This window comes from Nyctereutes procyonoides, unplaced genomic scaffold (assembly GCF_905146905.1).
Source record: "Nyctereutes procyonoides isolate TBG_1078 unplaced genomic scaffold, NYPRO_anot_genome, whole genome shotgun sequence".
NCBI lineage: Eukaryota > Metazoa > Chordata > Mammalia > Carnivora > Canidae > Nyctereutes > Nyctereutes procyonoides.
In genome coordinates this window covers 14,423,178-14,449,874 of record NW_026575135.1, presented here as the reverse complement: position 1 = coordinate 14,449,874, position 26,697 = coordinate 14,423,178, and the positions used below count along the sequence as shown (strand labels likewise).

Here is a 26,697-nt window from a genome sequence, read left to right as displayed (position 1 = left end):
CTGTGAATTTATGAACACAGCTAATTAATTCACAACCTTAATTTGGCAAGGTCAGTAAATAGCATGAGAGATTATAAACATCTGGATGGAAAATCCAAGACCTTTGAATTAAAGTGTTTAGTTTTTACTTAATATAAATCTTAATAAATAAAACCTCTAGGCTATTTGCACCAGTGACATGTCTCAGAACAAATTGATGGTGTATGTATGATAAACCGTTTGTATGCATAAAAATTCCTGATATTTACTGGAATTAGGTACAGCAGATGTCACATTAACATTTGGCAAGAAAAAGCCCATATGAATGATTGGAGAAAGTAAATAGTCGACAGGGTTTTAATAGAATGTGTGTACACACCAGAGACTTCAGAAGACTATTAAATATTGAAATACATAAACTGACATTGTACTTGGTAGACATATTTGGAATGAATGGGCCAAAGTAAAAATCAATGATTCATGGAGGTGGGATTTTTCTTCCCTCTTGTAAATCCCGGAAATGTATCTTCACCAAAAAGTTATCAATCAACATTTGTTGGGGATTTGTAGAAAATGTTAGAAAACGAGTCGCAGGAGTATCCAAACAGAGAAACAGCTTCATCAAATACCTGATACAAACACCTGAAGTACACACAAATACTTTCATTCTGTATCATTACAAAATTTAAAATTCACCGAGAATATCCACAATGTTCTCTATTATTGTTATTCATAACAATTATAGTCAGATTGGCATCAGTAATAATTAGAGATAATATGGAATTGGGAAGAGAAAATGGAGGTAAACTGACTAAAAAAGATTACCCTGAGATTTTGGGTTCTCTCCTTTCTTGAAGAATGAACATGAGTTGTGGGTAAAGGCAAAATAAACATGGCATCAAGTATCTCCCCAACTCCTTGAAGTAGCAATCACACATGTGAACAAAACTTCCTCCCCTAGCTTGAGCTCATTTGCCAGAGTTGAAACCTGAGAAAAGAAAAGAAAACCCCAGTGGTGAAGTGGGAGAAGAGTTAGACTGAACCAAAAGATCCTTGCCTTAGGAAATGTGAACTAAAAGACCAGAAGTTACTGTTAGGGGAGGAAAATTGAACAGAGCAGCAAAAACATTGTTTAAGTTCCACATTCTCAGTTTTGTTTGACAATGAACAAGCTACATAACCAAAGGAAAGGAAGAAGAGTAGAAAATGAAGAATTATTTTAAAAAACAACAGCTTGTAGCCTATATGAGAAAGAAATCTCATGCATTGCTCATGGGAATGTAAAACGATAAAATCATTTAAAAAACTGTTAGTGTCTGCTAAAGCTGAATATTTGCCTTCCATGCAACTGAGCAGTTCCACTGTTAGTATATTCACAAGAGAAAAGAGTACATCTGGCCATCAAAAAACATACCAAAAAACCCCAAAACAATAACATACAAAATGTTCGTAGCAGCTTTATTCCAAGTAGCTAAAAATTAGATGCCCATCAAGAGAGTAGACTTATTGTGGTATATTAATACAATGAAATACTACACAGATACAGAAATCAGGCAACTACATACAAAAACATAGGTAAATATCATAGATACTATGTTCGGTGAAAAAAGCAAGATACATAATTGTATCATCAGTGACATTCCATTTATACTAACTTCAAAACAGATAAAACAGATCAACGATTATAAAAGTCAGAATTATAGTCATCTGATGGGAGATATAGTCTGAGGTATAGACACAGGCATCTAATGGAATGCTAGAAATATTCTGTATATTCTCTGGATAGTGGCTAGACAGATATAAATATATGTTAAAAAATCACGGTTATTAACGTTCAAGATTAGTATATGTCATATATCAATTGAAAAGAGAGTTCTGTTTCCTTTCATGGCAAATAGATAACTCATTCCAACCCTCCCTTTGATAATAACTGGAAAAACTGGAAAAAATATGAAAAGAACACATATTTGGAAGTATGAGAGAGCTAACAAGCCTGTGAAGAATTCAGGGGCCAAGATCCAAGAGAAAAAGGAAACTAAGAGATGTGAGCTCAGAAATTGGGACTGGTTTTTCCCAGCTGTATCTACCAGTTCATATATAGGCTAATTCTGCTGCATAAATTCCTATGGAGACACCACATAGAGTTTGACAGTTTCAGTTGACAAAAATTGGAGTTCAGTATGTATGTATATATGTAGGAATATACGTAGGTATCAAAGGGCTTTGACTTAGAAGTGGACTGCTCTCATGGTACTGTGGAATTGGAAGCCCAAAAACAGAGAAAGTAAGAGAATCAAGATTTAAAGATATAATTACCACTTTTTAAAACTGATTAGCTACATAAAGCCACAATTCCCGGGAGAACTATGACGGTAAAAGAGAAAATCTTGAAAGCAGCCAGAGTGCCAGTGGAATCTAGAACTCTTTGGAACAACACTCTCAGACTTTGGGGAAAAACTTAGTAGCATGTCCTTTTAAAACCAAAACCAAAATAAGACCTTTTCAGACAAAGAAAAAGAAATGATTTGTCACAACCAGCCTTGAGCTAAAAAGAAGATAACAGATATTCTAAAGCCAGAAGAACACTGATCCTCAGATGCAAGTTTGAAAATGCAAGAAAGAACACAAAACAACAATAAATGTAAATATGTGGGTAAGTATACATAAATATTTATTATTTAAAAGTCATACAAATTTTGTGTTTATATATGTTTATACCTAAAATGTATGACAATATATGGCAAAATATAACAATAACATGAAGTCAGAAGAGAGACAAATAGTATTAAAATGGTCTGAGGGCCTTGTTCAGGAAAAGAAGTTAATATAAAACTGATAAATCGAAGATGTATGTTGTAATCTATAGACTGACCTTATATATAATCAGGGGCACCTGGGTGGCTCACTTGGTTAAGTGTCTTCCTTCCATTCAGGTCATGATCCCAGGTCCCTGCTCAGCGGAGAGTTTGCTTCTCCCTCTGACCCGTCCCCCTCTTGTTCTCTCTCTCTCTCAAATAATTTTTTTTATTTATTTATGATATATATATATATATATATATATATATATATATATATAGAGAGAGAGAGAGAGAGAGAGAGAGAGAGAGAGGCAGAGACATAGGCAGAGGGAGAAGCAGGCTCCATGCACCTGGAGCCTGACGTGGGATTCGATCCCGGGTCTCCAGGATCGCGCCCTGGGCCAAAGGCAGGCGCCAAACCGCTGCGCCACCCAGGGATCCCTCTCTCAAATAATTTTTTTTTTTAAGTGTATAAACTGTGAAGCTAAGACAGGGCAAAGATTGACATTAAATTAAGAAATATACTTATCCCACATATCAAAGAAGAGATCACAATTGAAATATATTTGTAAAGACATGATAATGCAGTATTCTCATTATGTAAATTATGTGGGATGTAGTTAAATTTATGGTTAAACAGGGATGCCTGGGTGGCTCAGAGGTTTAGCGCCTGCCTTCAGTCCCACATCAGGCTCCCTGCATGGAGCCTACTTCTCCCTCTGCCTGTGTCTCTGCTTCTCTCTCTTCTCTCTGTGTATTCTCGTGAATAAATAAATAAAATCTTTAAAAAAATCATTAAAAAAAAAGAATGTTTGCAAAGATTTAAAGAGAACATCAGCTGACCTGTATGTATTTTTCCAGTTGTGTTGGGTAGGAAGGGGGTACTTGTAAATGATCTGGTATCCTTACCTTAGATAATACAGGAATGTCCTCCCATGTAAATGATTGAAAGAACATAGGCTTCAAACTAAAAACATTTGATGGCCCCAGTAGGATGTGGCTCAAGGTGGTTATATTCTTCCTCTTGCTCATTTTGGTAGCAACAAACCCTAGATTATATTCAGGTTAGTAATTAAAAGGTGAAAGCAATAATGGAGGGGAAAAAAAAAGACTATCTAGACCTGAAAATGGGAGGAAAATAATTTCAGTAGAGTTCAAATGGATTACAAATACACTGTTTTCTACCATAAATATGCTAAAAATGTAACTGTCTTCTAGAATTGTTCTGACTATATTGATTTTAAAATATTGCCACTTGACAGCACAATTAATAAATGTAAGATAGAGTAAGATAAAATCATGTCTTTATCTCATTGTGCCCTGTAGCCTTAAAGCTACCTAATCAGAATCCCTTGAGAGGAAGAATTTAAGGGTAAGTGGGGGTGGGGGGTGGGGGGGAATGAAGCCTAAATTTCACAAGAAAAAGAGACAATAGAAAATCTAACCTAAGTTTTCTCATGAATTATAGAGAACGTACTCTGTTTTATTATGTTCAGACTTACAAATTAAAATCCCAGATCATATTTCTCATTTTCACCTTTTCTGTATTTCCATGAGGAATATTTGGCATTTCATTTCATTTTGTCTCATTAATAGTAATGAGTCAATGTAAAAGAATTGGATTTTGAATTGTCCATTACCGTTAATGGTAACATTGAGGGAGGGTATTGTCTGTTTCTAATATCAGCCTGTTTACCTTTGGAAAGCTTGACTTCTAGGGTTTATACAAGAAGAAAACTCCCTTCAGAAATAGTTTTGAAGGTTAATGTTAAAACTTCCTTCCACAATAAACTGTTAGATTTCTCCCAGTCCCCCAAATCAGAATTAATCCCTGTGCGTCCAGTAGCATTTTGTCATACTTCTCTCAGGGCACTTTTTGGTCTAATTTTATTATAGTTTCTCATAAATATGAATACCTCACCCATTAGAGTATAAACTACTTACAGGTAAGAATGAATCTTATTTTTCTTTTTCTACCACATACAGTAAGCACATGAAATAAATATTTTTGAATGAATAGAAAACCAGCTTAATAAGAAATATGCAGTATTTTACAAGTCCCTATGGGGGGAAATAGAATGATATGTAGAGTTTATTTTTCTTAGCATCCTAACATATGCACATATATGGACATAAGGGATTCAGTACACAATGGAATTGGGAGGGGATACTGACCCCTCAGAGACATGTAAAGAAGTCAGTGCACAATTAGAATATTAAATGTCAGCTTTTGGATCTTGTTTTCCCTAACCAGATATGAATCAAACCCAGGAAAGATAACAGAAACATTACACGTTGAGGAGCAAAAACATATGAGACAAAGTCACAGGTAATTGCTTTAGACTGAGAGCTATGCAGGTTTTTTTTTTCCTTTTAATTGGAAATCAGCAAATCAATACCCAGGGGAGAAAATTTTGGAGTCACAGAATAGAGAACTGCTAGAGGGTCTAACACCCGTGAATACATCAATCACCAAGATTTGAACCAATGAGGGCATAATTCAGCAGAGTAGAGAATAAATCTGACTTTTCCAGGAGAATGGGGCTAGGAGATGGAAAGGGAGGAAAACACTATGACACATATGGATGAAAATATAACCCCATTGCCTCCTAGCATAAGGACCTTAAAAAAAAATCCAATTTATTGCCCCCAAGATGAAGTATGGTGATTAGAGATAATGTGATTAGGAGAAAATCCCAAATCCGGAGCAGAGAGAGTTCTAGTCTTTTTTCTGTGGTTCTAAATAGACAGAAAATCGAAGTCTATTTGCTCTCAAGATCTCATGGAGTCCTTGTCTGTTGTATGTGTAGGTGTGGTGTGGCTGGACTGCAAACTTGTGTTAATTTTATCCAATACTTTTCAGAAGAACGAATTAGCAATGATATCCTCACTAATTAGCCCAATGAAGGAATGATCCTTCAAGTGTGAGGATGGAAACTCTCACAGTGCATACATTGGAAAACTCTGTTTTTCACACAATTAATATTAACTGGATGACTCTTGCAGTGCTTTTATTGCCAGAAAGCACTTGCACTTGTAGTTGATGACAAGATCTTCTCCATTTCATCCTCCAAGAACATGGAAGTAAAGTCATCCCATAAGAATAAGACAAAAATCAAAACAGAACAGAACTACACAAAGTATACCTCAAAGGAAATGACACCAAAAAAAAAAAAAAAAAAAAAAAAACCAGTTAAACTTGGTAGCAGATTTAAAGGTTTGTGATGGAGACTGGATGGTTCGTTGAAAGCATAAATTAGGAAGAGTTATAGTGACAAACTTTGACATTCTTTCCCATTTTCATTCTTTCCCAAATTCCTGTGCAAATAATTCGAGCAACATTCAAATCTATTACAATAATGAGATGGACGCATTGGATACCAAGCCTGATGTCATTAAACTGAACATCTATAAGTAGCCCGATTTGACCTGAAAAACATGTCTTTGACCCATTTGGTTTTAAAAATTGAACTTATGTTTACAAAATAGAATTTTCCCCCTGAGATCTAAATTTTGGGCTTCTCTTGAAAAATCAGATCTGACTACACTGGAACAGCATTTCTGCCTGATGTGATACCGTTCTTAGGAGTATCTGCAGAGTGGCTGACTCTGCGATGGGATGTACCCTCCAGTCTGCAAGCACCCAGCATTCAATCCCAAGGCCAGCTTCATGATCTGTTTGGCTGCTAACTATTTAATTTCAAAGCCTTAGAACCAATCTGAAATCCTAGTGGCTTTTGTATGGTTCCTATAAACAAGGGTAAATTACCAGCAATATTTCCACGTAAGTTCAGGTATATAATATTTCCACGTAAGTTCAGGTATATTATTTAATATAATAATATAATAGACAGCCACGGTCAGTAATCTTTCTTTGGGCCAGTAAATAATTTATGAGAAAGCCAACTGACATAATTGTGTGTTCAAACACAGGGCCTCCTGAATTTAGAGTTTAATCCATCTACTAACTTAAGGCTGTTGAAAATATAAAATAGTAAACAATAATTCATAAGTAATTACTCATAATAAATACTTTGTGTAGTGTGGTCTTTCATTGTAATAGATGTCCTAAGCAAAGAAAATAAATATCTTTTACACTCTTTATAATCATAATAGATTTTCTATAGACCATCATATTAAAAGCTAATTTTGGTTAAAGAGATTGTGAAAGCATTCAAAGAAAACTATTATTCTGCTAATGGATATGGAGGGACAAGGACAGATTTTCTTCTGGGAAGGGAGCAGGAATGGGGAGGGATATGAGGTGTTTGAGGGATAATTCATAGTGTCTTGTTAGGAAATATTTTAATTTATTGGCAAAAGATATGAAATAGTGAAGGGGATGCGATTATAATGTTCTAAATAGAGATACCAAATCATCAGTTCTACTCTGTTTCTCTTCTGTTCATATATTCCTATAATAGTCCCACTCTGAGGTATGTAATGTACTCAGTAGTTCTGATTCTTAGTCCTCATAATATCCGTTACTTAAAGGAGGGTCATTTTCCTAGACTCTGTCACTTTGGTTTATTCACTGGGCAGAAGTGAGACTGTGGATTGAGGGTTGTCTTTTTTTTACGGTTTTATATTTATTCATGAGAGGCACAGAGAGAGAAGCAGAGACACAGGCAGAGGGAGCAACAGGTTCCCTGTGGGAAGCCCGATGTGGGACTCGATCCCATGCTCTGGGATCTCGCCCTGAGACAAAGGTAGACACTCAACGCTGAGCCACCAGGACGTCCCTGTGGATTGAGTTTTCTGGTAACTGTATTCAGCATCAACCAACAGTGGCACAGCAAGTTGAAACACACCATTCTGCCATTAAGCATATATACTCTCTCCTCTCAAATCTGCTTCCCCTACCTCCATTTCCTAAAGAGTTAAGGAATGGCATTATGCTTCCTATTCTGATATTCTATGATTCGATCTTCCCAGCAATTCTATTTTCTCAGAGTTCTCAAAATTAATAAAATGTTCCAAGTCTCCGGGTCTCCCAAATTCAAGCACCTGCACGTCAAACTAATAAATAAAATAAATCTTATATGCCAGAAAAATAGAGCCATACTCTTGTGGAGTCTTAAGGAAGGTAATGCAGGGTAATGTAGAAAAACAATTAATTGAAAAGGAGGAGGGTATCGTATTATCCTTGAGTATCTCCACTCTGAAGGCAGACCCTCAGAGGACTGAAGTGTTGCTCAAATGCTAAATCTAGGTTTTCATGTAAATTATATTCAGTAGTTCCAAAGATTTGTACTTACTTGTATCTGGGGACTTTATTCCCCAAATGATCAAATTAAGGATGAGATTGTATCTCACATATCACAGTTTTGCCTTAGAGCCAGAACTCTAAGGCAAGAGCTCTAATATAATAGAACAAAAATATAAGAATAAACGTATCAGCATTTCTAATAAAAAAAAAACCTGTACATCACAATACAAAACATTCATTCAATTTATACCTGAAATATTTCTGGTAAAATCATTACTAAATACAATTCCTTTGGGGAAGTATTTTCATTTAGATCTCCCAAACAGGTTAATTGCTTTACTTTTTTAGATTTCCATTTTTAATGGTACTACATAGCATTTATTTATGATCAATATTAAAGCCTACTCCACAATTGATATATTTTATTGTTTGAAAACTCATCCATATCTTTTGAACTGAGTAAGCCAATTATGCAGCCTATTGCACACAGCTATCTTCCATGGAAATTTCGTCTTGCTCAAGAGAGCAGCCATTCTGTATATCACAATACCTGCTTCCTGTCATACATGATTCTACGGGGGAGAAGGCATCTGGATCAAGAGTCACTAATCTAAAGTTTGACAAAATCCAAATATAAGTGAGGTGAGGTGACCGAGAGCGAGACTGTTTCCAAAATACAGGATACTGCTAAAATTGTACAATCAGATTCTCTCTTTCTGGAATATGAAATAGAAATAGAACTAGTGAATTATTAGGTGGAGAAAAGTTGAGGAAGATGCACAGAAGCAATGCAGAGGACCTGAGGGCCCATGAGTATAGACTAGTTTGGACTAACCTCTTTGTATTTATTTCTTCATCTGTATAAAAAAAATGGATATGATAACAATATGTCTACTTTATAGATCTCTTTTGATAATTGATGAGATAATAATTGTAAAGCTCTTAGCAGAGTCTGGCATATTGTAAGTGCTCATAAAAGTTAAATGCTGCTCACATCACATTATAGTAAAATAATTGTTTTAACTCTCTGTCTCCACCACTAGGCTCTGAGCTTTCTCAGAGCAGGGACTGTCACTCTTCTCTATATCCTCGGTTAATGGCACGGCACCTAAACACAGTGCTTAGCACATTGCGGGGTCTTCACTATATGTTCATTAAATGAGTAAAATTAAGTTTTTTCTGCCTTTACTCAGCTTCCTCACTTTTCTCTTCATACCCACTTATCTAACTCATCATATTTGAGGGCCCTAGGAAAACCAGTGTAGTCAAGTAGCAAACTGAGGTTTAGTTCATTTTTATTATTGTTTTGTTTTCTCAGTCTTTAATTCACTTTATTTTTCTTGCATAAAACTACATGGTAGCCACAGTTGGGTCCTCTGCACAGAGACTTTGGTGTGCCTCTTTATAAGATCATGAGTGAGTTCCTGATAGACTTGGTGAACACAGACAGTCTCTTTCCAGAGGTCGGGATGAGATAGCTGTAGGTCTTGGAAATGGCATCATGAGTGGCCTCAGTGGAGTACTTGGGTGGCTCAGTGGGTTAAGCATCCAACTCTTGATTTCAGCTTAGTTCATGATCTCAGGGTAGTGGGGTCAGGCCCATGTCAGGCTCCTTGTGGAGCCTGCTTAAGATTCTCTCTTTCACTCTCTCTCTGTCCCTCCTCATCTCACACTCCCTCTCACAAAAAAAAAAAAAATGAAAAAATGAAAGAAAGAAAGAAAAAAGAAAAAAGAAAGAAAGAAAGAAAGAAGAAAGAAAGAAAGAAGAAAGAAAGAAAACGATAGAAAAAGAAAGAAAGAAAGAAAGAAAGAAAGAAAGAAAGAAAGAAAGAAAGAAAGAAAGAAAGAAAGAAGAAAGAAAGAAAGAAAAAAGTGGCCTTGGTGAAGTTGCCCAGGATGTCAGCGCAGCCCCTGGCCAAAGTGTAGCAGTCACCAATACCAGCCATCATCAGTAACTTTTTGGGCTCAGGGGATAAGATGATGCCAGTGCCTCGGGGACAGGGATCAGGGATGAGGCACAGTGCCACAGCAGCTGGTCACCTTACATGGGAGAGTGTAGGGTTTGCCAATGTCATTTCCCCAGTAGCATCATGGAAGGGAGGTGGGGGAAAGCTTGGCCAGGATGGTGGCCCCACTGATGGCAGTGGCTACCTTCTTGGTGGTACTTCACATCCAGACCAAGGTGTCTATTGTAATCTCCAATGGCAGAGATGCCTCTGCTGGCCAGCATGGGTCTGCTTTTGCACAGGGACGATCTTCAAAACCTCATCCTTGAGGGATGTCCCCCAGAAAGAGTCACTGATCTTAGATTCCCTGATGTGCAGGAAGAAGAGATAGATCTCCTCCAGGGGGGGGAGGGGCAAGATGGCGGAAGAGCAGGGTCCCCAAGTCACCTGTCCCCACCAAATGACCTAGATAACCTTCAAACCATCCTGAAAATCTACGAATTCGGCCTGAGATGTAAAGAGAGACCAGCTGGAACGCTACAGTGAGAAGAGTCCGCGCTTCCATCAAGGTAGGAAGACGGGGAAAAAGAAATAAAGGAACAAAAGGCCTCCGAGGGGGAGGGGCCCGCGAGGAGCCGGGCTGAGGCCGGGGCGAGTGTCCCCAGGACAGGAGAGCCCCGTCCCGGAGGAGCAGGAGCTGCACCAACCTTCCCCGGCGGGCGGAAAGGGGCTCGCAGGGAGTTGGAGCAGGACCCAGGAGGGCGGGGATGCCCTCGGGCTCCCGGGGACACTAACAGACACCTGCGCCCCGGGAGAGTGCGCCGAGCTCCCTAAGGGCTGCAGCGCGCACGGCGGGACCGACCGGAGCAGCTCGGAGGGGCTCGGGCGGCGGCTCCGCGGAGGGGGCTGCGGGGCGGGAGCGCGAATCCCACAGCGCAGGCCCCGGAGCACAGGGCGCCGGGACACAGCCCAGGATCCGGCCTCCCCCGGGACAGGCAGAGGCCGGGAGGGCCCGAGACAGCGAGGACGCTCCTGCCCCGAGCTGAGCAGATCAGCGGCCCCGCCCCGGAGCCTCCAGGCCCTGCAGACGGAGAGCCGAGAGCCCCGAGCCCCGTAGTTCCTGCGGAGGCTGAATCCAGGCTTCCAGAGTTGCCATAGCAACTGCGGCTGTTCCTCCTGGGGCCTGGCGGGGTAAACAACCCCCGCTGAGCCCTGCAGCAGGCAGGGGCAGAGCAGCTCCCCCAAGTGCTAACACCTGAGAATCAGCACAGCAGGCCCCTCCCCCAGAAGACCAGCTGGACGGACCAGTGATACTCCCCCGTGTTCCAATACAACTTGTTTTTGGCCACTCTGCACTGAGCAAAATGACTGGAAGGAAAACCTCACCTCAAAAGAAAGAATCAGAAACAGCCCTCTCTCCCACAGAGTTACAAAATCTGGATTACACTTCAATGTCAGAAAGCCAATTCAGAAGCACTATTCTACAGCTACTGGTGGCTCTAGAAAAAAGCATTAAGGCCTCACGAGACTTCATGACTGCAGAATTTAGATCCAATCAGGCAGAAATTAAAAATCAACTGAATGAGATGCAATCCAAACTAGAAGTCCTAACGACGAGGGTTAACGAGGTGGAAGAACGAGTGAGTGACATAGAAGACAAGTTAATGGCAAAGAGGGAAACTGAGGAAAAAAGAGATAAACAATTAAAGAACCACGAAGACAGATTAAGGCAAATAAATGACACTCTAAGGAAGAAACACCTACGTTTAATTGGGGTTCCCGAGGGCGCCGAAAGGGACAGAGGGCCAGAATATGTATTTGAACAAATCATAGCTGAAAACTTTCCCAATCTGGGAAGGGAAACAGGCATTCAGATCCAGGAAATAGAGAGATCCCCCCCTAAAATCAATAAAAACCGTTCAACACCTCGACATCTAATAGTGAAGCTTGCAAATTCCAAAGATAAAGAGAAGATCCTTAAAGCAGCAAGAGACAAGAAGTCCCTGACTTTCATGGGGAGGAATATTAGGGTAACAGCAGACCTCTCCACAGAGACGTGGCAGGCCAGAAAGGGCTGGCAGGATATATTCAGGGTCCTAAATGAGAAGAACATGCAACCAAGAATACTTTATCCAGCAAGGCTCTCATTCAAAATGGAAGGAGAGATAAAGAGCTTCCAAGACAGGCAGGAACTGAAAGAATATGTGACCTCCAAACCAGCTCTGCAAGAAATTTTAAGGGGGACTCTTAAAACTCCCCTTTAAGAAGAAGGTCAGTGGAACAATCCACAAAAACAAGGACTAAATAGATATCATGATGACACTAAACTCATATCTGTCAATAGTAACTCTGAACGTGAATGGGCTTAATGACCCCATCAAAAGGCGCAGAGTACCATGGACTTTCTTCAGAGACTTAGAACAAATTATTTTAAGATTCGTGTGGAATCAGAAAAGACCCCAAACAGCCAGGGGAATTTTAAAAAAAGAAAACCATATCTGGGGGCATCACAATGCCAGATTTCAGGTTGTACTACAAAGCTGTGTTCATCAAGACAGTGTGGTACTGGCACAAAAACAGACATATAGATCAATGGAACAGAACAGAGAACCCAGAAGTGGACCCTGAACTTTATGCTCAACTAATATACGATAAAGGAGGAAAGACGATCCACTAGAAGAAAGACAGTCTCTTCAATAAATGGTGCTGGGAAAATTGGACATCCACATGCAGAAGAATGAAACTGGACCACTCTCTTGCACCATACACAAAGATAAACTCAAAATAGATGAAAGATCTAAATGTGAGACAAGATTCCATCAAAATCCCAGAGAAGAACTCAGGCAACACCCTTTTTGAACTTGGCCACAGTAACCGGAGAAGGACAAACAGTGTATGTTCTCATTCATTTGGGGAATATGAATAATAGCGAAAGGGAATATAAGGGAAGGGAGAAGAAATGTGTGAGAAATATCAGAAAGGGAGACAGAACATAAAGACTTCTAACTCTGGGAAATGAACTAGGGGTGGTGGAGGGGGAGGAGGGCGGGGGGTGGGGGTGAATGGGTGACGGGCACTGAGGGGGACACTTGATGGGATGAGCACTGGGTGTTATTCTGTATGTTGGTAAATTGAACACCAATAAAAATTAATTTATAAAAAAAAAAAAAGATCTCCTCCAGGGATCTTCACGTCCTTGCTGACCATGGCCATGAGCCTGACCTGAGATCCCAGTGCCAAAGCCACCCTGGCAGCCACCTCGGTCTCCCACCTCGGTCTCTCCCTCTAGGCCCTCCCAACCTTCTGCAGCACTGGCAGTATCCACCATTTCGTGCTTTCTTGAAGATGTTAGTTCACTTTTAGTTGATGTAAGAATCAACCTGATTTTGCCTTATTTTCTATGCTAAAAATTACATATACTTCAAGTAGCCACAATCTGCTTTCACAAATAATAGAGTTGAGTCAGATACTCAAGGTATGGAGGACAAGATGGGGATGTAGGCAAGGCTCAGAACTAATGAGATAAGAAACTCACTACCTATCAGATTCCCAGTAAATATTTAACAGAACACAAAATTTCAGAATTTTAGGATTAGAAAGAGCTTTAGAATTTATCTAGTTCAATTTAACTTTGGCTTTATAGATGAGGAAACTGAGATCCAGATAGGACAAAGAATTTATAAGACCTAAGACAGCTCAGGACTTAAATATATGACTCCTTCTGGCAATAATAGTCCTTCCTCTGTACAACACTGCATAGCAATATATTTGCATGTCCATAATATAAACTAATATGGTATATTCAAACAATTATAATAGTAGGACAAAGTGTAAATTCATGGCCTTAGATTTAACTTTATTAGAGGCAAGCAGATGTCTAGTATATCCTTTGGGAGAAAATAATCCCAGCAGCAATGATGCTCTCTCCATCATCATCTATAAATGTACTAAATTATTTATTAATGAATATCACAGATGTCAACCAGAATAGAAAACTAATAGCTTAAAATGCTTTAATTTATTTGATTTACACATATTGTCAGAGACAACCTTTATGGAGGAACATATAATAATTAAGCACTTGTCAGAATGGCTAAATGTCACTATAAAATAAACTAGCAATCCAAATCTCTTGGGACAGTTTTGATATGTCACCCGTTCTCCCGGGATGGGAGGCTTTTGAAAGCACCATATTTGCAGAATGTAGCCAATGTTGCAGGTTAATGGAATCAATAGATTTCACTTATGGAGCTAAGATGAGCAAAGGCAAAAATCCAGGCTAATTATAGGAAATAACAGGTAACTGAATTTTAGGAATAATGTGGATAAGAATGGATTATTTTAATGAAGGGTCGAAATCCTTGTTAAATATATGGCCTAAAAAATCTCTTCTTTCTCTCCTCCTTCCTCTGATTTTCCTCTCCTCTCTCCTTTTTCCTTTTTCTTTTCTTTATCTCTATTTTTTATAATAACTCCCAAACTTACCTAATAATTTGTGGTGTTTTATACACTCTCTGCTGTCTTTTCCTTTTCTACATCTTACATCAACCCTGCTAGAGGATCGTTAATTGTATAGAAGAAAAATGTGTATTTGTAACTTTTTAATCATTTTAACATTTATATCATATTTTAGCCCATTTGAGAGCTTTCCTCAAGGAGATTCATTAGTTAATTTCCTTTAGTTCTAGAGTTATTCATGAATTTTCAGAGATATTGATTCTTAGATGGAACGTTTCAGAGATGGAAAAATTCTGGAGCATTCCTGTGGATGATGTCTACTAAGATACAAGAATGATGTAATGCTGTGGTGATTCATACTACAATTAATTGTTTTTTTTGTTTAAATGCATGAAGTTTCAATACTTTACATTTTATTCTCTCATCTTTTTATTATATAACTGTACAAATAAGTTAGCAGAGGAGTCAAAAGGGATTCTGCTTCATGCCATGATGGAGTAACCAGCAGCTGTTACTCTACTTCCACAAACAACTATGAAATTGAACAAAATATATGAGAAGCAATGGTTTTTAATCATGGGATAAGGGTATGGTAGGATAGTAGTCTTTGAGAGAAGGGAAACATGAAATAAGTCCCATGTTTATCTTCTTTTTCTGTATGAGGTAACTTTCCAAACAATGATTCAGGCGGTCAAACCCAAGTGAAACCCTGTATCTCATTGAAGATAAAGAGATTTAAAAAGCTGAAATTTAGGGGCGCCTGGGTGCTCAGTTGGTTAGGTGTCCAATTCTTGATTTCAGCTCAGGTCATGATCTCAGGGTCATGGGATTGAGCCCCGCAATGGACTTCACACTCAGTTTGGATTTTGTTTTAGATTTTCACTCTTCCTCTCCCTCTGCCCCTCGTCCTGCTTATGCTTTCTCTCTCTCTCTCTCTAAGTAAATAGACAAAATATTTTTTAAAATAGCTGAAATTTGTAGAGCATGAAGCTATAGAAGAGGGACCTATATGGTGGTTGCAAGGAGGACAAGAATCTGAATGGATGCCTTCTAAATATCCTTGGCTAATGGCTGGGCTGCCTGTGCACATCATTAGGCTTCATGAGACCTATCAGAGAACTCTCTGTGGATTCACAAATGTGGGGCTGTTGGGTAACTGGAGATATTAGATGTTGAAGTTACAATTCAATCATAGTGAAATAACCTCATTGAGAACCTCAGGCTTTCAGCTGAAACTGAAGAAAGGCCACAATTTAAAAATAAGTCCTTAATTTTATTAAAAAATGTTTTAGAAAAATATCCTTAAGACTAAGGATACAACTGAAATAGACCTGCTATAATGAGGAATAAATCCAAGTATACCAGATCAAGAGGATCCATTAATAGTTTATTTCCCTGTCAGAAAATTTAATACCTATTTAAATAAGTCTACATAACCTAAACCTACAGAAACGTATTATTTCTAATACCAGGTATAGGGGCGCCTGGGTGGCTCAGTTGGTTAAGTGTCTGCCTTCCCAGGGACATGGGATTGGGCCCCACATTGGGCTCCTGGCTCAGTGGTGATCCTGTTTCTCCCTCTACCCCCTGCTAGTGCTCTCTCTCTCCCTCTTGCTCCCTATCTCTCTCTCAAATAAATAAATAAGCTCTTTTTAAAAAGTAATAATACCTGGTATGTAATAAACAATTAGTAGACATACAAAACAACAAAATAATAATAATAATAATAATAATAACTCCTCTCAGGAAAAACATCAGTCAGTAGAAACTAAGCCTAACAGGATTCCAGAAGCTGTAATTAGCAGAAAATACCTTTGCATTACCTTTTATAAGTATGTTCAAATATTTAAAAAGAAAAAAAGAACATAAGTGAACAGATAGGGTACATCACATTAGAAATGGAAACACTAGGGACACCTGGGTGGCTCAGCAATTGAACTGAACATCTGCCTTTGGCTCAGGGCATGATCTCAGGATCTGGGGATTGAGTACCACATCAGGCTCCCTACAGGGAGCCTGCTTTTCCCTCTGTGTCTATGTCTCTGCCTCTCTCTGTGTGTCTCTCATGAATAAATAAATAAAATATTTTTAAAAAGAAATGGAAACACTATAAAATGACCAAATGGAAATTCAAGAACAGTGCAGTATCTGAAAACCGACATCTATAATTTACTTAATATAAAATATTGAATGTTTTCCTACAAAGATCATGATCAGTAAAAGGATATTTATGATATATTCTAGTGTAGTGATATTCTAGACATTCTAATAAGAAAAGTAAAAGAGATAAAAGTCATAAATATTGGGAAGGAAGAAGTAAAATTATCCTTTTAACCAGATGTCATGATCATTTACATAGAAAATCCTAAGGAATAGACATTAAAATCCTTCTAGAATAAGTCAATATTAAGAGGTCAATGGATGCAGTAGTAATTGATTAAAATTAAATGTATTTCTACATTGAAACAATTAGCATTTAAATTTTAAAAGTCAATGTCATTTATAACAGCATCTAAAAAACATGAAATACATCATAACCCTAACAAAAGATACTCAATATCTATTCACTGAAACTACAGAAATTCTGAGGGAACTTTAAAAAGACATAAATATATTTACATAAATGTAAAAAGTGTACCATGCTCATAGAATGAAAGACTTAATGTTATTAAAATATAAATTATTCCAAAATGAAATGCCCCCAACAGAATTTCAGTACATTTGTTAAGAAATCGACAAGTCCTTTTTCATTCTAAAATATAAATGGAAATTCTAAATGTATATAATTCCTATACTTACTGTAAGGCTGTAGAAACAGACAGAAGTATTGACATTAATATTAAGACAATGAAATTAATATCAATGAAGAACAGAAAATATACTTTACACATACGATCAACTGATTTCTATTTACTTAGATTGGCATATTTAATTACATTCGAAATTTTAAAAATATCAAAAATAATCATTTAGGCAAAATTTAACAAAATTTAATCTTTAGAATAAAGAAACAAACAAACAAAAAGAATAAAGAAACAAAATTTAAATTTTAGAATCAGGACAATCTCACATAATTTGCCATTTCCCTCCTTCATAACATTAGTTTTCAAAATTCAGTTCCTTTTCAAATCTCCAAAGGAAATAATATATCATAAGAAGTATCAAAGTTCCCAACTTATGGAATTTAGATAGATACTGTAAAGTTACTGCTATATGGAAAAATAAAGCAACTTCAATTGCGTTACTACATATACAATATTTTTAAGGCAAATATCAGCTAGAAATTTGGATCAAGTCAAAACACTACACTGGCTGAAAAATTCCATCACTAGGGGAATAAAACTCAACTTGGGTCATTCTCTGTTATAAAATTCCAAAACAAAAGTTTTCAGATATTGAACAGTTTTGCATGGAAGGTAGCTTCAGGAATGAGTCTTTAACACAACATCTAAAATTTAGTATCTATTCTCCAAAAGAAAGAAAGGGAGAAGAGAGCATGGGAGAAAGATGGAGAGATGGAGAGAGTGCATGCAAGCATCCCATTGTGATGACAAGTCCTATCAAAATTCATCACTACCCAATGCCAGATACAGTCATCCAAAGTGGGCATATTTCCCACTGAGCCACTTAGGCACCCTCACAACTTTCTGCTTGAGTGTTGAAATGAGGGAATCCCTGTCTGTGATTTGTACTTACTACTTTATTTTGAACTTTAAAGGAAATTCTGAGAGTGATCCTTTAGAAAGCATATATTTTGAGTCAGAAACAAGCCTTCTTCAAGGAAAAAGTGGGGAAAAAGAACAACTGGAGTTAGAGTTCTCTGACCAGCACTTTGCCAATTTCAGGATACTAGATGCAGCTGAGATGCAGGATAATTAAATTCTAACACCTTGTGGCCTTTGAGAAAGTGGAGCTGTGCCTGGAGAAGCAATTATAAGAATCAGCCAAGAACAAAATGCAGATCCTAAGATGTGGGCTATATTCAACCAGTGTGGTTGAGTGATTTCTTGTAGGTCATCTCCATTCTTCTATGGAGCCCATCCATAGCCCATGGAGGTTTTATTTTCATCATGGTAATTTTCAGGTCTATAATTTCCATTTCTTTCTTTTTTAAGAAAATAGATTGCTAAATAGATTGCTGAGATTTTCAAGCTTTTCATTTGTCACAAGGCAAATTTTAACTGATTTTTGAACCATTTAAATGATGGCTACTTCAAAATCCATATTAGGTAATTTACATATCTGATTCATCTTGATGTTACTGTCTGTTGGTTATCTTCTCTCATTCAAGTTGCAATTTGCTTACTGGAAATTTGGGGTGTTATACGGTGAGATTCTAGATACATGAGAAATAAAAATACACATGTCGAAAGTAACTTGTACATGATGGTTTATAGATGCTTTGTTCATAATAGTCCAAAAATTAAAATCACAAGACATTTCCTATCAGGATAAGGATAATCAAACTTGTTACTTTCACATAATGGAAAAATAATTAGCAATAAATACAAGTGAATTACAGATACATCCTGCAATATCAGTGCATCTCAAAAATATTGCATTGAGTGAAAGAAGGCACAGAAGAGTACATACTGTATGATCCCATTTATATAAAGTTCAAGAACAAGATAGACTAGTATATGGCAATAGAAATCAGACATGGCTGGCTATGGGGAAGAGAGTTGACTAAAATGGGCACCAAGTATCTTTCCGGAATGAAAAAATGTTCTAAATTTTTATGGCTATGCCAGTTGCTTTCTCAAAACTCACTGATTTATACACCTAAATTCTATGCATTTCAATGCAGGTTCATTTTCCCTCAATTAAAAACTGCAAAAATAAATACAAGTAAATAAATAACTGATGTGCTGGTAAAACTTTTTAATCTTATGCAAAAGAATACTGTGTATCTCATGACAACACTCTGTCAGGAATAAATTCCTCCTTTTCTCAGCATGGGGACACTCCTTACTCTGCCATCATTGATACCAGAAATCTAACAACAAATAAGCAACAAAGAACATGATGCTGTCTTAGTCTCCAACTCCCTACCACTACCCCCTATATGCACCTACCTGTGAATTTTTCCATAACCTGCTTTAAGAAATCTATGAAATGGTAGTGCTGAGGTCACAGTTATTGCATTACGTAGGTAATGGCAATGAGAGTTCATTTTGGAGCCTTTCTTTTTTTTCTTTTTTGTTTTTATTTATGTATTCATGAGAGACACAGAGACAGAGAGAGAGAGAGAAAGGCACAGAGAGAAACAGGCACCCTACAGGGAGCCCGATGTGGGACTCGATCCTGGGACTCCAGGATCACGCCCTGGGCTGAAGGCGGTGCTAAACCGCTGAGCCACGCGGGCTGCCCTGCAAGTTCATTTTTATGACTAAATACAATGTAATAAATAAACACTATTGGATGAATACTAATAACTAAAGGCAACAGACTTTCCTAGGCCAAACTGCAGTCTTTTGTAACATGTTTGAATAGCTGAATAGAAAATAATACTTGTGTATAAAAGAATATATCAACAAAAAGACTTACTTTTCCTACTAAAGTGCTGTCTCTGCCTGGGTGAACAGTGCCATCCATCAGTTGTCATTGTGTCTCTCTGCCCCCTCAAGAAGCCCTCTGCTAGGGACACCTGGCTGGCTCAATCTGTAGAGCATGCAACTCTTGGTCTCAGGGTTGTACATTTGAACCCCCACATTTGAGTATAGATATTACTTAGAAATAAAATCTTTAAAAAAAATCCCTCTGTTATCCCTGACTGTTAGTAGCTCTGCTCTATGACCTACTCTTCATCACCTAACATAGAAGTCAAAAGGTAGATTTTGGACCTTCCACCTATTCACACAGTAGCTTATGCTAGGGGCTGTTTATCTCAAACATTACCATTTACCATTAACCATATCCAGTTTCAAGAAATAAATTATCTTCCTGAAGAGGTAAAATAGGATACATAAAATGAAAATATCATGGGGGGCCTGGGTGGCTCAGTCAGTTAAGCATCAGACTCTTGATTTGGCTAGGTTGTGATCTTAGGGTGGTGAGATGGAACTTCACATCAGGATCTACACTCAAAGGGGAGTCTGAGGATTCTCTCTCTCTAAAATAAATAAATGAATCTTAAAAAAATCATAAAATGAAAACATCATGGGCAGCATTCCACAATGCAATTGCAATAGTCATTTAGAGTAATAAATCCTGTGTAAAGACAATCACTATAATAAATCCAGTTATTAGAGATATTATTGCTGTCATAATTACAGAATTAAGAACTAAAGGGTATGTTGAATTATCTGAAGAAAATCATTCTTGTGCAAATAACAACAGCTGTTCAAATTTCTAAGTTGCTAAAATCCTTAAGCCCTAGCTCACCAATCTTTATATGAATATACTTTCCATTTTGATGATTATTTTTTCAGCATGGCTGACAATTTATTTCACTTTCAAAATCAGACATACAGGTGACCACAATCGATCAAATTTATATTGCAGAGGAAGCCAAGAAATATTTCATTTAACTTAAAAATAGGCCACTAAAAAAGAGATAATGAAATAGAACAAGACTTTGTCTTCATGAAGAGCTGCAAAGAAAAAGTGTAACCAGATTCTTCCAGTAAACCTCTTTTACACAAATCTTGTGGGCATCCTAGACTTAGTAAACATGTTACGGGTCCTTGTTTTTTTGGTTTTTTGTTTTTTTTTTTTTAATTTATTTATGATAGTCACAGAGAGAGAAAGAAGAGAGAGGCAGAGACACAGGCAGAGGTAGAAGCAGGCTCCATGCACCGGGAGCCCAACGTGGGAATCGATCCTGGGTCTCCAGGATCGCGCCCTGGGCCAAAGGCAGGCGCCAAACCGCTGCGCCACCCAGGGATCCCAAGTCCCTATTTTCATTTTTGTTTTAGCAAAAGAATTTTGAGGCCTTCCCTAGAAAGTACAGTGACACTGACATTGTCAATGTTAGTATGTCTATGTTGGAATTGTACCCAACTAAGACTTTCAAAATGAGGAAAGCTAATATAATAATGCCTTCTAGTCACCACATCATATCATTCTGATTTCTTAGTATCACTTTTCATTATCTGTTTTCTCATGTTATGTATTATGTGCCCTTTATTTTTTTTTTAATTTTTTTTTTTTTTTATGATAGTCACACACAGAGAGAGAGAGGCAGAGATATAGGCAGAGGGAGAAGCAGGCTCCATGCACCGGGAGCCTGACATGGGATTCGATCCTGGGTCTCCAGGATCGCGCCCTGGGCCAAAGGCAGGCGCTAAACCGCTGCGCCACCCAGGGATCCCATTATGTGCCATTTAAAATAGACACTTCTGTTTTTCACTATGATACTGTACTTAAAAGATTGTTGGCACTTGTAAACACTTATTACATTTGTGAGAGGGAAGGGTTGATGGTGCTCAATCAGCTCTGGAGAGGAATGTGGGTGAGGAGAAAGAAGGATATCTATAGCTGTGAAATAGAGTCCTTAGCCACTTATAATTTCCTAAATATAACTTATGTGTATTTTTATAAATAACATAACCTGCTTTTCTTCCTCACTAATTATGGGTTGCAGTTGGCCATCTTTGAAGACTTCTCAGTCTAAAAAGATTGTACTGATGGAGACCGTGACTGTCCATTAAAATCTTTTGGCTGGGTTTACATAGAAGCCTAGTGAGATGCTGTTGTTTAAGTGTGAATTCTTCTTCCTGAATTCTGTCTATACTATTTCACTTCCAAGTCTGAGTTTTCTGGACAGGTAGAACTGAGACTGAGTACCTGAGCATAGTATTTTCTTTAAGTTAATGCCATCCTGTAGAGTAAGTGAGGACGGCCACCTAATCTTCCCTGGGAACAACCTCCATGTATGCTAACAATTGTTGTTGCATTTGTTAAGGCACACTTCAGAAAACCAACTGCTTTTAAGTAGGTTGAATATAGCCTTGTAAAAATAATTTAAAGTTTTTTTTTTCTAAAAACATAATGTAACAGTTAAGGTTCTAGAAAACAGACCAATGTATGTGTGTGTACATATAAGCATGCACAAGCCTATGTATGTATGTATGTATATGTGTATAAACATACGTATATATTTTAAGGGGTCTTTGATTATGATTTTAATAGTTTAATTATGGCTTTTGAAGAAAGTAAAAATTTTACAAAATTAAACATGCACACCAATAGTAAGACACAACCTAATATCAGAAACTAGATCTTAAAATCAAGGTAGTTTCTTGTTGGTGCAACACTGAATGTGTTGAGGAGAGGGAGGAGATGTAGCTTGAACAGCCATCTCAAGCAGAAACTTGTAAAACTAAAATTATTAAAACTCTTAGGCAGAAGCAAAGGAGCAAATCTTCATGACCCAAAACTAAAACCATACCCATTAGCAATCATTCCTCATTCCTCCCTTCTTCCAGCATCTGGCAATAATGAATCCACTTTTGCCTCTATGGGTTTTTTTTTTTTTTTAATCTTTTCATCAGCTCATGAGCATTTGAATTGTCTCCACTTTTTGGCTATTATGAATACTGCTGCTATGAATGTTTGCATACAAGTTTTTCTGTGGACATACATTTTCAGTTCTCTTGGGTATATACCAAAGAGTGAAATTGCTGAGTCATATGGTACCAAGTTTAACATTTTGAGGAAATGCTAAACTGTTCTCCAAAGTGATTGGAATGTTTTACAATACCACAGGCAATGTGAGAGTTCCAGTTGGCCACATATCATCAATGCTTGTTATTGTATCTTTTTTAATTTATAGAAATTTTAGCCATCCTAGTGTGAGATAACATCTTATTGTGATTTTGATTTGCATTTTTTCCCAGTGAATAATTATGGTCAGAACCTTTTCATGTGCTTAGTGGACATTGTAGATCTTATCTGAAGAAACAATACCTTCATTGACTGGCAGTGGGATCCAAGTATAAGAACGTACCTATTTTGGTTTTCTTAAAAATTCACAAAACATAAGCCATTCACTGTCAGAGGGATAGGGTGGAAAGGCATGGACTTTCACCTAATTTTATATCACATAAAAATTAAGGTATTAATATACTTCTTATCATAGCGCTTCTAGAGTTCAACACAGTGTCTGGCATATAGAAGACTCTCTCAATATGTTTGTTCTAATGAATAGGATTACATACACATTTGTTAGTGTTTACACTGCTAGTGGGATATTTGTAGAGTATCCATGCCTCTTGAAAATATCATTGGGGATATGCTAGGGATGCCATATAATTTTAAAGTTGATCACAAAAATCTAATCAAAGTAAAAATCATGTCCAGCAAGAGGGAATTTTCCTTTTTTTTTTAAAGTATATATTTATTCATGAGAGACATAGAGAGAGAGAAGCAGAGACACAGGCAGAGCAAGAAGCAGGCTCCATGCAGGAAGCCCGATGTAGGACTCCATCCCCAGAACCCAGGATCACACTCTGAGCTTCAAAGGCAGATGCTCAACCCCTGAGCCACCCAGGCATCCCAAGAAGGGATTTTCAAGCAAAGTATAATATAACCCATAATGAAAGCCACATAAATAAAAATAAATTTTGCAATCACTCCATGTTTATTTTCTTCAAAACTTATTAATGATATTTTGTGAAATCAATAAGAAAAATATGAAAATACTATATAAACCATAGGAAAATTTTTAAAGTAATCTTATAAGGGAAAGGCTTTTGTAAATATGACATAAAATTCAGAAGCATTAAATCTATTATATAAAAATTCAATGATCTATATAAAATATAAAGTTACATGGAAAAGCCTAACATAAGCATTTCAAAAATGAAACTAGTGAAAATACTTGCAAATTTTTTTAGAGACATGATATAATTTTTCTATTATGTAAACAATTTCATATCAATAAAATGAACAACCTAGAAGAGAAAGAGCAAGGATATGCTAAGTAAAGGAAGATAATATACATATGCATTTTAAACATATGAAAATATTTATTATATTGAGAAAAATACAAGTAAGAACTACACTGAGATGCAGTTTATTTAGTCTGGCAAAAATAGAAAAAGTTTTAAAACACACTAATATATTAGTGACAGTGTAGGGGAATGGAAATTCTCCAAAAATCATTGAACTCATATAAATTGTTAAACATTTGTGGAAAACAATAGTATTTATCACGATGATAAATACTGTCATTTGACCCAGCACTTTTGTTTCTAAAGAATTTACTCTACAGATATTTTCAGCCATGTAAGAAATTACATATGTACAATATTTTATACTGCATTATTGATTGTAATAATAAAAGAATAGAAGCAATATAAATATTTATTAATAGAGGATTACTTGAATAAATTATGGTACATATATCCATATAATGATAATGAATGCAGCCATTAAAATGATTGAGGAAGTTCTTCATATACTGATCTGTAAAACTCTCTAAGATGTATTGTTGGGTGAAAAAAAAATCAAGGCATAGGACAATACATAATAGTATTCTGGTTTCGTATATAATTGTAATTAGGAGCAGGATACATATATGTATGCACAGAATATCACTGGGAATAATATAAGATATTCATAATATTGGTTGTCTCTAAGGGAAATGACATATGCAGCTTAGAAAAGAGATTGAAATTTTAAACCATATGAATTCATTATATTTAATAATATGTAAATAAAACTTAGCTACAGAAAAAGTTCACACAAGATTATGTGAAGTATAATCCCAATTTTTTAAAAAAGATTTTATTTATTTATTCATGAGAGACACACACACAGAGAGAGAGAGAGAGAGAGAGAGAGAGAGAGAGCACAGACACAGGCAGAGGGAGAAGCAGTCTCCATGCAGGGAGCCTGAGGTGGGACTCGATCCTGGGTCTCCAGGATCACACCCCGGGATGAAGACGGCGCTAAACCCCTGAGCCACCTGGGCTGCCCATATAATTCCAATTTTTAACAAACAAATGAATAACATAAATTAGCTAACTGACACTGAGACGGCCTAGAAGTGATGCCAATAGCAAAGAACATACTCAGTGCCCATATTTTGGTTTCTAAACACAATCATCCAGTAAAAGAAACCAGGGTTGCTTGGAAAAATGGCTGATTTGGGTACAGGGCAAGAGAAGATAAAGATGAATGTAAATCATCTAGTAGTATCAGAAGTGCTAAAAAAAATTGAAAGAATAGCCATGTTAAATGAGCACAAGATCCAACCTAAAAGAGCACCCAGTGACCAAAACTGGAAAAATTTGAGTAATGAAATAGTGTAATATTGGATTATAAGACAAAATATAAAATAAATATCCATGAATCTGTATTGTTACAAACAATTGAATAAATAAGTAAATAGAGAAGAGATGACTCTTCCTTACAAAATAATTCCAAGATTAGATAGATAGATGATAGATAGATGATAGATAGATAGCTTAGATGGATAGATAGATAGATAGATAGATAGATAGATAGATAGATGATAGATAGATAGATAGATAGATAGATAGATAGATAGATAGATAATCCCTTCTCTAAGAGTGGAGCTTAATCCCATCCTGGCCCCAAGGGTGAACTAGATTTAAGAGTGGAGCTTAATCCCATCCTGGCCCCAAGGGGGATCTAGACTTAGTGACTCTTGTAAAAGAAAAGACTAGGGAAAAGAGGAAGTAACTTTCTATTGAAGAAACCTAGCAGACACTACCTTAACCAAGTCATCAAGATTGACATAATCAGGGATGTCAAGTAGATATGTAATCTCTGGTGTCATGTGATGAGAAGAATACCTTATATCTTTGGTGTTTCTCCACAAATTCTTAACCCAAGACCAATCATGAGAAAAATATCAGACAAATATAGATTAGGGGACATTCAACTGGACAGTACTAACCCACAACACTGTAAAGGTCATTTAAACAAGGAAAGACAAACTTATAGACCAGAGGAGGCTGGGAAACATGCATGAGGTGTGGTACCTAGATTAGATCCTGAAACATAAAGTAGACATTAATGAAATATCTGGTAAAATCCAACTAAAGTCTGGAGTTCAGTTATTAGTAATGCACCAATTTTGGTCATTTGAACTGGAAAAGAGGGCTCAGAAGCTTCAATCTATGTATTTCAGTAGATTTCGGTAGATTATTTTCTGGTCACAATTGTGCGTGGATAGAACAAGGAAAAAGACTCCAATATTAGTCTTCTCATTGCCTTCCTTTCTCCACTATTTTTACCAGTTCCTCCATAGTGATCTCCATAACTCATTTCTCCAGATGAGGTGATGTGAGGAATAAGGATAGCATTGTTCAGAGCGGGCAGTTCAAGCTCTCTG

At 37.1% G+C, this 26,697-nt stretch overlaps 1 pseudogene; it reads right to left on the bottom strand.

Annotated features, from left to right (window-relative positions):
• Positions 1-9,317: 9,317 nt before the first annotated feature.
• LOC129494559 (40S ribosomal protein S2-like) lies at positions 9,318-13,260 on the bottom strand (annotated as a pseudogene).
• Between the last annotated feature and the right edge of the window lie 13,437 nt (positions 13,261-26,697).